The sequence below is a fragment of the Pelobates fuscus genome, chromosome 5 (assembly GCF_036172605.1).
Source record: "Pelobates fuscus isolate aPelFus1 chromosome 5, aPelFus1.pri, whole genome shotgun sequence".
Lineage (NCBI taxonomy): Eukaryota > Metazoa > Chordata > Amphibia > Anura > Pelobatidae > Pelobates > Pelobates fuscus.
In genome coordinates, this window is record NC_086321.1 from 207,149,058 (window position 1) to 207,159,301 (window position 10,244).

Below are 10,244 nucleotides of genomic sequence, written 5' to 3' on the forward strand. Positions count from 1 at the left end.
AAAAGTGAATACTATATAATACAGTTCTAAGAGTTAAAGTCATTGCTGCTATTTTTTCGTTTGAAATTTGATACTGCTATATGTATGTTATCCTTTGACACCATCTGAGTAGAGATGATATACTGGAACGCACATTTGTGACGTCGTGCGTTCCAGGGACGCAAGGGTCGTAACAATTTATGACGTCACCCTGTGCGACCCGGAAATGGAGCGCACGACGTACAAGTTGGAACGCACGTTGCGTTCCACGTGCGCACAACGCCGGAACCCGGAAGCTATGAGCTAAAAGAAAAAACCCGGAAATAGACGCCAGCAAGAAGATATATAAAGTGAAGAGGACCCAGAACATTACACCGACTGAGGAAGCCCCCATAGGGGCGAAACGCGTATCGGCACTGGTACAGAAGCTACCAAAGGTACCATTTGGACTTTTGCACAACATATTGGACTTTTAATATGTTTTCCTTTTGGGACCTATATGATTGGGTCTGATCTGATTTCAGACAGTACCCACACAGAGATATCCCATATACATTATTTTAACCACTATCAGCACTTATATATAGGTGCTTGTTTTTACAATTAAGAATTGTCCTTTCACAAAGACGTCGTTTTTCATCTATCACCTGCACCAAATACATCAAGAAGCAGGATTGAGGACGTCCTAAAAGAGTCCTCCTGCGCTACTCATGAGAGCCTTATGATTATATTTGGCTCCATGTTTGTGAGTATTTACTCTCGATTTTAAATTAGTTTGTTTTCTCTTACTATATTACTCTATGTGATATATTTCTCCAACAGATCCGCCCAAAGTGTTCCACCAATTGTATGTATTTGTATTTTGATATTTAGAGTGGTATAAGGGGTTCCCACTCAGGTGGTTTATAGCACTGGTTGCTAACACTTTCTTTCCCGCATATTGTGTATTGTATCTTTTTCTCATTTATTGTATATATCCCCTTACTGTACACATTGTGGGTAGTACACGGGTGGCACGGCAATATGGCATTCTTGGAAAATCGAAATTATACTGTGAAAGATATAGACCATATGTTTGCTACTACTGACGAAATCAGACCAGATGATAATTATGTAAATACAGATAAATGCAAAATCAATCTTGAAAAAGCATTAATTCGAGAAATGAAAATTCAGTGGGAAATAGCGACCCTCAAGAAATATGTTAGAGAACAAATAACCCCACGAGGGCTAAGGTTTGAGAAAGATCCAACCTTTGATAAGGAGGATCAATGTTTCATGAATGGTTGGAACAAACTGTTAGAAGGTTTCTCTTTTAGCATGATTGGATATATCGTGTCTAGAAGAGAAGAAAACTTAACACAACTAGACACAGAAATTACTACATGGAAACAGAAGTTAAGTGAAACAACTAATCCAGAAACATATAATAAATTAATAGAAGAAATCAAATCTAAAGTAGATAGAGCAGAAAAGAACACGATAGACATTAAAAAAAAAAAATACATGAGAGATACAAATGATTACAAGACCGGAAATATAAGATTTCCCAAAAAAACACAAGGAAGGAGACAGAATAAAACGTATAATGATAGAATAGAACAAAGACAAACAAGAGAATATCTCGGGATAAATCATTATGATAAACATCAGAGGGAGGAAAATCCGCATTATAGACGTGAGAAAAAAGACGCACCAAGAGAGAAACAAGCCTTAACGGGCACATTAAGACCATACCAGACCACTAGGAGCTACAGTGATGTGGTAAAAACCCACAACCAGGAAGAAAGAGTAGGACTCCCTTACAAGATGAGAGAACCACGAGAACCACGAGAACAAAGATTGATATACAGGAGAGACCAAGAAAAGAACTCCACCAGAAGGGACCACAGAGATGCATCAAACCACCATAATCCAACGACGGCAGTCAGGAGTCCAAAAAAGGCTGATCCAAGGAGAGAGAATGTGGGGAGAAATTCAAGAGAGAGTCCAAAAAGAAATATAAGAAATAGTCCCATAAGAGATGACAAAAGGGATCGGAAAAGAGCAATATCTCTTCCGAAACAGAGAACGATGAAACCTCCAACAATGGAAGAAGAGAATAGGAGATACAGAGAACAACAAGAAACCCCTTCTACCTCTACTTCTTTTTTTCGGAAGGACCCAACAATAGAGAACCTGAAATGGCGAGAGAAACCACAATCATGGGAATCTCCGGGCAAACGCCAAATGTCAACAGGATACGAAACAGAGGAAGAAGAAATAGAGAACAAGGGAAAAAGAGGGAAGAAGTAAATATGGATGGCATCTTCAACCTCTCAGAATATGTATTTAATGAGGAAGAAATAAAAGTCCTGAAAAAAGGGTTAAAATTTGCCCCTAGTTGTGACTTAAATAAATTTGATTTTTTTGTTGATTTAAATAAGTTTATGAGACAACTAAGTTTGAAAAAGTTCTTTTTCGGGAAGGAAGAAAACGTAGTAGAGAGTGAAGATACTGAATATATTCATACAGAATTAAAAGATAAATCAAAATTCTACCCCAAACACATGGTCTCGGATGAGATGAGAACATTCGAGACCATGGTTATGAAGGATATCAATAAAATTAAGAAACTAAATAGATACCAACAAAATATGACTGTAAAAGAAAAAAAGATTCTAAAGAACATCCAAGACAATAAAGAACTAATTATAAAACCAGCGGATAAGGGGGGGGGGGGGTCTGGTAGTTCTCTCCGAGACTTTGTATATACAAGAATCGGAGAGAATTCTATCCGACACTACAACTTATCAAAAATTAACCTCGAATCCAATTAATGAAATTAAAGAACAATTTGCAAATTTCGTACAGAAGGGGCTCGATAAGGGAATTTTAACTGAGAAAGAAGGCAAATACCTCTCTGTCCCGCACCCCAAAACCCCAGTTTTCTACTATCTTCCGAAAGTCCATAAGAACCCCCTGCACCCTCCAGGCCGTCCAATAATATCTGGAATTGATTCTATTTCATCTAGAATTTCAGAATACATCGATACCCTGTTACAACCCCTAGTGAGCAATACTACAGCACATCTAAAAGATACGATTCACGTCCTTCAGCTCTTAAACACGATTCAATGGAAAGACCAATACCATCTGGTCACCAGTGACGTCACATCTTTATATAGTATTATCCCTCATGAGATAGGTCTTAAAGCAGTCAAGCACTTTTTAACAAAATCCAATTTTAAAGACGAACAAATAGAATACATTTTAGAAGGGATTCTACTAATCCTGACCCATAACTATTTTTGGTTTAGAGACACTTTTTATTTACAGATCCGAGGTACGGCGATGGGCACCAAATTCGCACCCAGTTACGCAAACCTCTTTATGGCTTACTGGGAGGAAGAATGTATCTTTTCGAAGCATTCATGGGTGGCGAATTTGGTGTCCTATCGCCGATATATAGACGATATCCTCCTGATCTGGAACGGCTCCACTGAAGTTTTAGAACAATTTTTATTCTTTCTTAACAATAACGAATGGGGAATTATCCTCACTACGATCCACAGTTCAACAAGTATCAACTTTTTAGACCTTCATATTTTTATAGAAGATAATTTAATTAAGACCAAAAACTTTTTTAAACCTGTTGATGCCAATGGATACATTGATCAAAATAGTTGTCACCATAAACCATGGCTAACCAATGCACCAAAAGGCCAATTCCTAAGAATTAAACGGAATTGTACCAACGACAAAGACTTTTTAAATCAAGCAGGAAAGATAAAGAGCCAATTTATGGAGAAGGGATACGATGACTCACTTCTAACCACAGCGATAGAGGAGGTGAGAAAAATCCCAAGGGAACAACTTTTGACCTACAAACCAAAGAAAAATTATGAAAAAACATCACAGAGTGCTCGGTTTATATGCAATTTTAATGGCAACAGCAAAAGAGTCAATAGAACCATTAGAAAGTATTGGCACGTCTTACAAGACGATCCAATACTTAAGAAAGTGCTACCTACAAAACCTCAGATCATCTATAGGGGGGCCACAAATTTGAAGAAAACCATAGTCCACAGTAGTAAGGAACCCCATGCACTAAAGCACTTTATGAATCAAACAAAAGTTTTTTTTGGATGTGGGTCTTGCCTAGCCTGCAGAATTACAAAGAGCGGAAAAAGGCACATAACAGAAGTTAAAGAATCTACAAATACCACCTTCTCCATTAAGGATCAACTAACTTGCTATTCAAAAGGGGTTATATACCTCCTGAAGTGCCCATGTAATTTAATATACATAGGAAGGACCATTAGATGCGTCAACGTGAGGGTTTCAGAACACATAAGGAATATCAAAAAGGGACTAGAAACCCACAGCGTCTCTAATCACTTCAAGGTACATCATAACCAAAACCCAGAAAACCTATTTTTCTGTCCCCTCAAATTAGTGAAAAAAGATTGGAGAGGTGGGGACTATATTAACAAACTAGGGAAGGAGGAAATGAAGTTCATTTTTAATTTTAACTCTTTAATACCACATGGTCTTAATTTGGATTTTGAATTGTGTCACTTTTTTTAGATTATCTTATTTTCAACCCATAGTTTATTCATTTTTATATATATGTTTTTACATATGAGAGTATGAGATTTATAACATATGTTATTGTGTATATATATCAATTATTTAGGTATATTAACTGTATATGGTTTTTAATATAGATGTAGTCATTATTAGGAACAGTTAGTTGTAACAGTATGTGCTATGGACTGCTTTTTCCCATTCAAAAGTGAATACTATATAATACAGTTCTAAGAGTTAAAGTCATTGCTGCTATTTTTTCGTTTGAAATTTGATACTGCTATATGTATGTTATCCTTTGACACCATCTGAGTAGAGATGATATACTGGAACGCACATTTGTGACATCGTGCGTTCCAGGGACGCAAGGGTCGTAACAATTTATAACGTCACCCTGTGCGACCCGGAAATGGAGCGCACGACGTACAAGTTGGAACGCACGTTGCGTTCCACGTGCGCACAACGCCAGAACCCAGAAGCTATGAGCTAAAAGAAAAAACCCGGAAATAGACGCCAGCAAGAAGATATATAAAGTGAAGAGGACCCAGAACATTACACCGACTGAGGAAGCCCCCATAGGGGCGAAACGCGTATCGGCACTGGTACAGAAGCTACCAAAGGTACCATTTGGACTTTTACACAACATATTGGACTTTTAATTTGTTTTCCTTTTGGGACCTATATGATTGCGTCTGATCTGATTTCAGACAGTACCCACACAGAGATATCCCATATACATTATTTTAACCACTATCAGCACTTATATATAGGTGCTTGTTTTTACAATAAAGAATTGTCCTTTCACAAAGACGTCGTTTTTCATCTATCACCTGCACCAAATACATCAAGAAGCAGGATTGAGGACGTCCTAAAAAAGTCCTCCTGCGCTACTCATGAGAGCCTTATGATTATATTTGGCTCCATGTTTGTGAGTATTTACTCTCGATTTTAAATTAGTTTGTTTTCTCTTACTATATTACTCTATGTGATATATTTCTCCAACAGATCCGGCCAAAGTGTTCCACCAATTGTATGTATTTTTAATTTTGAGAGGAGTCTATTACAACAAAATAATTATAATACATTAAAAAAAATAAAAACTAATCCAAATGATTAGTCAGCTAATAATAGAGTGTGTGCCCACCCCATCCATTATTTAAGGAACACTGAAGTGCTGCAGTGCTTTATGTATCTGTGACAGTTTATTAAAGTGCAGATTTCTATTTAATTACTTCTATTAAAGTTTATAACAGTGCCAATTTCTATTTATTTCAATTAAATTATATTGAACTTCGCACTTTTATATACTGTCATATATATGATTGAGAGCAAAAACTCCCCTCTGCTTGTCAATCAGAAAGTCAGAAAGGTTTTCTTCTGCTTCCGTAAACTCCACAAAGCAAACGCATGCGCCAAGCGCCCTGTGCTAGTGCGGATCGGCCTTCCACCTTTCTCAATTAGCTGTATTACAGCTCATTGAGAATCATAGTAAGTCACAAACGCATACGCACTTCCGGCCCCAGCACAGAGGCTTTGAGGTTGGGAAAGCTTGTAAAAGCTGCAAATAGCATATCTGTAGCTTTGTAGAGCTGGCTTTTCATATACCCCAAAGCAAACATGCAGAAGAAACATAAATGCATGTTAACTTTTGGGGTATATCTACTAAAATTGTAAACAAGAAATCACACAATTCTCAATGGAATTTGAAGGAATAGGAAAGACTGTGCATGCAGATCCTTCCAGGTTAATAGGAATTTATGGAATGTCCGTTTTTTTATTCACTTTTTTATTATTACCCTTTGCCTGCTGGTATCTTGCACTACCAGAGGAAAAATATTACAAATATATATAAAAGTTTGCCTGCAAAAAAAACAGATTACGGTAATTCATTTTGTGAATTTGTCTGCTACAGGATTTGTCCAGGGTGAATCCAGTATAAATATGTGAATCCTATATGTTGTTTGGTATTCTCCCGGGAGAACTGCTGTTTTTAAATTAGATGATACACTATAACACTTGCTGATTCTGTTAGAATAATCACATTTGTCAACCAAATTAGTTTGTAGTAAATATGCAACATTCAAATTTCTTTACAATTTGGTGAATTTTCAATTAAACAGTACAGGTTTAATAAGAAGTAAAATAAAGATGAAATAATGTTTACTATTATTATAATAATTATTATTGGCATTTATACAGTGCCAGCTTATACTGAAGTGCTTTACAATATTATAAAGAGGAAAATGGTACAATAAATTAGACAATTACCAATTGTTACAGGACCAATAGATTAATGAGGACTTTGCTCAAACATGCTTAGAGCAGCTGCGGAATTACCGCCAGTGCGGCTGCACCGTGACCCACACACTGGTGGGGCCAATCGAATGGCCCATGCACTTAAGGCCTCCAGATGGGTATTGCTGAACAGGGACCAGGTCGGGTGCAGTGACCCTTTAACAGCTCAACTAGGCATTTGTCACTTCCTCCCAGAAACAGAAGGAGTCACGCAGGAGGGAGGGAGAGGAGAAGGCACAGGCAGCATGAGGGGAGAGAAGCAAGGAGAGCTACTCCAGTCAGACCCACACTCCCATCAGACTCATCAGCGTGACCCCATGGAAGCCACCCTCCTGCACATAAAGGCTATGTTAACAGGAGGGTGGCTTAAAATATACAAAAAATTAAGAACTATGTGTATATCTATCTGTGTGTTTCTCTGTGTGTGTATATGTATGTGTGTATCTTGTGTCAGTGTGTGTATATGTGTGCGTTTATGCTTTTGTGTGATGTGGATGTGTCAGTGTGTATATACATGTATATCAGAATGTGTGTATGCATAGTGTGTGTATCTGTGTGAATGTCTCATTTGTGTGTGTCTGTGTAAATATGCTGGGGATATGGGCATACACCCCAACAAGTAAATGACATCCCTACATGCAAACACACCCTTGCAAACACATCCCTGCAGTCAAACTCCAAAATTATATACAAAAAACCTTAAAGAACACTATAGTCACCTTAAGTCAGCTTAATGTAGTTGTTCAGGTATGATCTATAGCTCCCTGCAGGCAATCTAATGTAAACACTGTATTCTCAGAGAAAATACAGTGTTTACATTGATTGATAGGAATACCTCCAGTGGCCGTTACTCAGACGGCCACCAGGTGGACTTCCTATCATGCAGGGCCCTAAAAAGGCCCTGTACACGTCACACATATTAAAATACGTCTGACGTGTGCAGGAGAGAGAAGGCGCGCACACAGCCTGTCAGCAGAGGAGGGGGGCGGGCAAAGACCGTGAGCTGAGCTGTCAGTCAGCTCAGCTCGCAGCCGCGCACACCGCGCGCATGCACGGTAGTGCGCTCAGGACTTCAGAGGGCGGCATGAATGCCGCCCTCTGAAGTATGTGCGCATGTGTGGCAAAGCCGCGCATGCGCACAAGGGAGCAATGACGCTTCCAAATGGAAGCGTCTAATTGCTCCCTGCTCGCGCCCGCCTATTTCGTCATTTTGACAAAATAGGGGGTGCGGCTTCACGAGGCTCCCACCGCTGGAACCAGGTGAGTAAATTCAGCTGCCTGGAGAGTCCCTTTAATTCAAACACAAATAATAGAAACAAAAGTACACCTCCATTAAAAAGCTAACACCACATATAAACACATCCCTGCATTTAAGCACAAACATTACAAACAAACACACCCTCGTATTAAAATGCCAAAATTGGGGGTGGGGCCTAAGCTTAATGGCTGCCGGTTGCATTTTGGGAGAGCTCCTCTCTCAGCTCTTGAAACAGCCGGTCTTATTGACTCCCCTCACTCACATCTGATGCCCAACAGAAACTTACCGCTATCGAGTGCTGACTGGTGCATTCAGCAGTGAGGGGCACCGTGTAAGCCACTACTCTCCTCGGAGGAAACAGTGCGGCCTAGCACAAATGTAGGGCGTAAGTGGAGGCCGCTCACCGAGCCTTTAAAAGTCTAGGTCCTCACTGGACCTCTCTGTCAACCCGTTCCCCTCCTCTGGACCAGGGGGGGTCATCCCGGTCCCCGCTGGGACACATACCAAAGTCCTACATTGAGTGGATGCCAACCTTGCAGCAGCCTAACACTAGGCATATGCTGGAACACAAGCTGGTGGATGCCAGTGCCCCCCGATGCCACAGGGCATGGCAGCACACCATACAGACCCCATGAACCACTGACATAGGACCATGGATTGACTGAATGCCATATTCAACCACTTTTGGGCTGCCTTAGAGGCACGGATGGATCGGGCAGCACCAGCTGTTACAGAAGACAGGAAGCACCATAGGGTGAAGCCGGAGGGACCCTTTATAGGCAACTCAACAGCCACGGTACCACCGGTCAAGCTACCTATGTGTCTACCTGGGCCTAGAGCCAAACAGGGTTCGACCCCAACGCTCCAGCCACACAAGCAGAAGTTATACACGACAACACTTCCTCAAGCCTGAATGAGCCTTCTGCATGTTCCCTTATTGTGAGAACTTGGCCTCACAGAGTTCCCGAGATCATGGCACAGGAGTACAGGCTCTGTAACAGGCCTGGGGCTTGGAGGGTACATCACCTTGGCCCTGCGACGCCAAACACCTACACAGGCTGCACTCAGATGGAAGATAAGTGCCCAACCAGGGCATTGGCTGACTGTTGCTCATGCTGGACTAAGCTCACAAAGCACTTCTTCGAGGTGGGCTCCAAGACTTGCTCTAAATCGGGCCATGGTTGCCTCAGCGGCTCTCAAGCGACATCTTATAAGTGAAACCTGTTTTGATGTGTTATATATTGTTTTTATATTGTTTATATATTGTTTTTAGTACCTACTCACATTGGGCATAGGTCCAGTGGTGTATTCTGGCTTTGTGCTGCCCTAGGCATCCTCCCCCCCCCCCCCCTTCCAAATTTCTCTTCCTGACAGATACACAGTCATTGTCACACACATTGTTTAACCAACACACACTAACACTCACCAACACACACACACACTAACACACTCACAATTAAAAAAAATAATAGGTTTCAATCCACCCACCTTTGGGAGTGCTAGAGGGGATTTTCACTGTAATTCAGTGGGGCTGGCTGCAGCTTGGCGGGCAGGTGGGCAGTCGGGAGGTCTGGCAGACAGGTGAGCGGTGGAGGCGGGCGGCGCGAGGAAGCACTCTCCCCTGAACTTTGATCCTCCGGCTCAGCTACCTCGTACGCCTCTTAGTGACATCATATTCCGGCTCTGGCATCACTGCGGTGTGTGCGAGGGAGCTGAGCAGGGAAGAGCTCAGGGGAGAGTGCTCGCAACATCAGTGCATGCCAGCCTTGGGGCAATTGGGGGGCGGCTTTTTTTGCCACCCCCCTGAAACTGCCGTCCAAAGCAAATGCCTTGCCAGCCTCGCGGTAAATACACTGATGCTTAGGTCAAGGTATCTTCCAAAGTGCTAAGCTCTAACCCCTAACATCATTCTAGTTTAACTGCTGTGGAGGTTGCGTGTTTCACCGTTACACCCTCTCTATCTATAAGCATTTTTACCTGACATCACGCTTACTTTAAGCGACATATCCCTAGCCCTCACGCTTCAACATATAAAGTTACCTGTTTCTTTTGACTACATTTGTGTGAATAAGTCTTTATCGTTTCACTCAGTTTTGCTCATACGTTATTTTTACGTACTTAAAAAGTGCATCGGGCGCGGGGC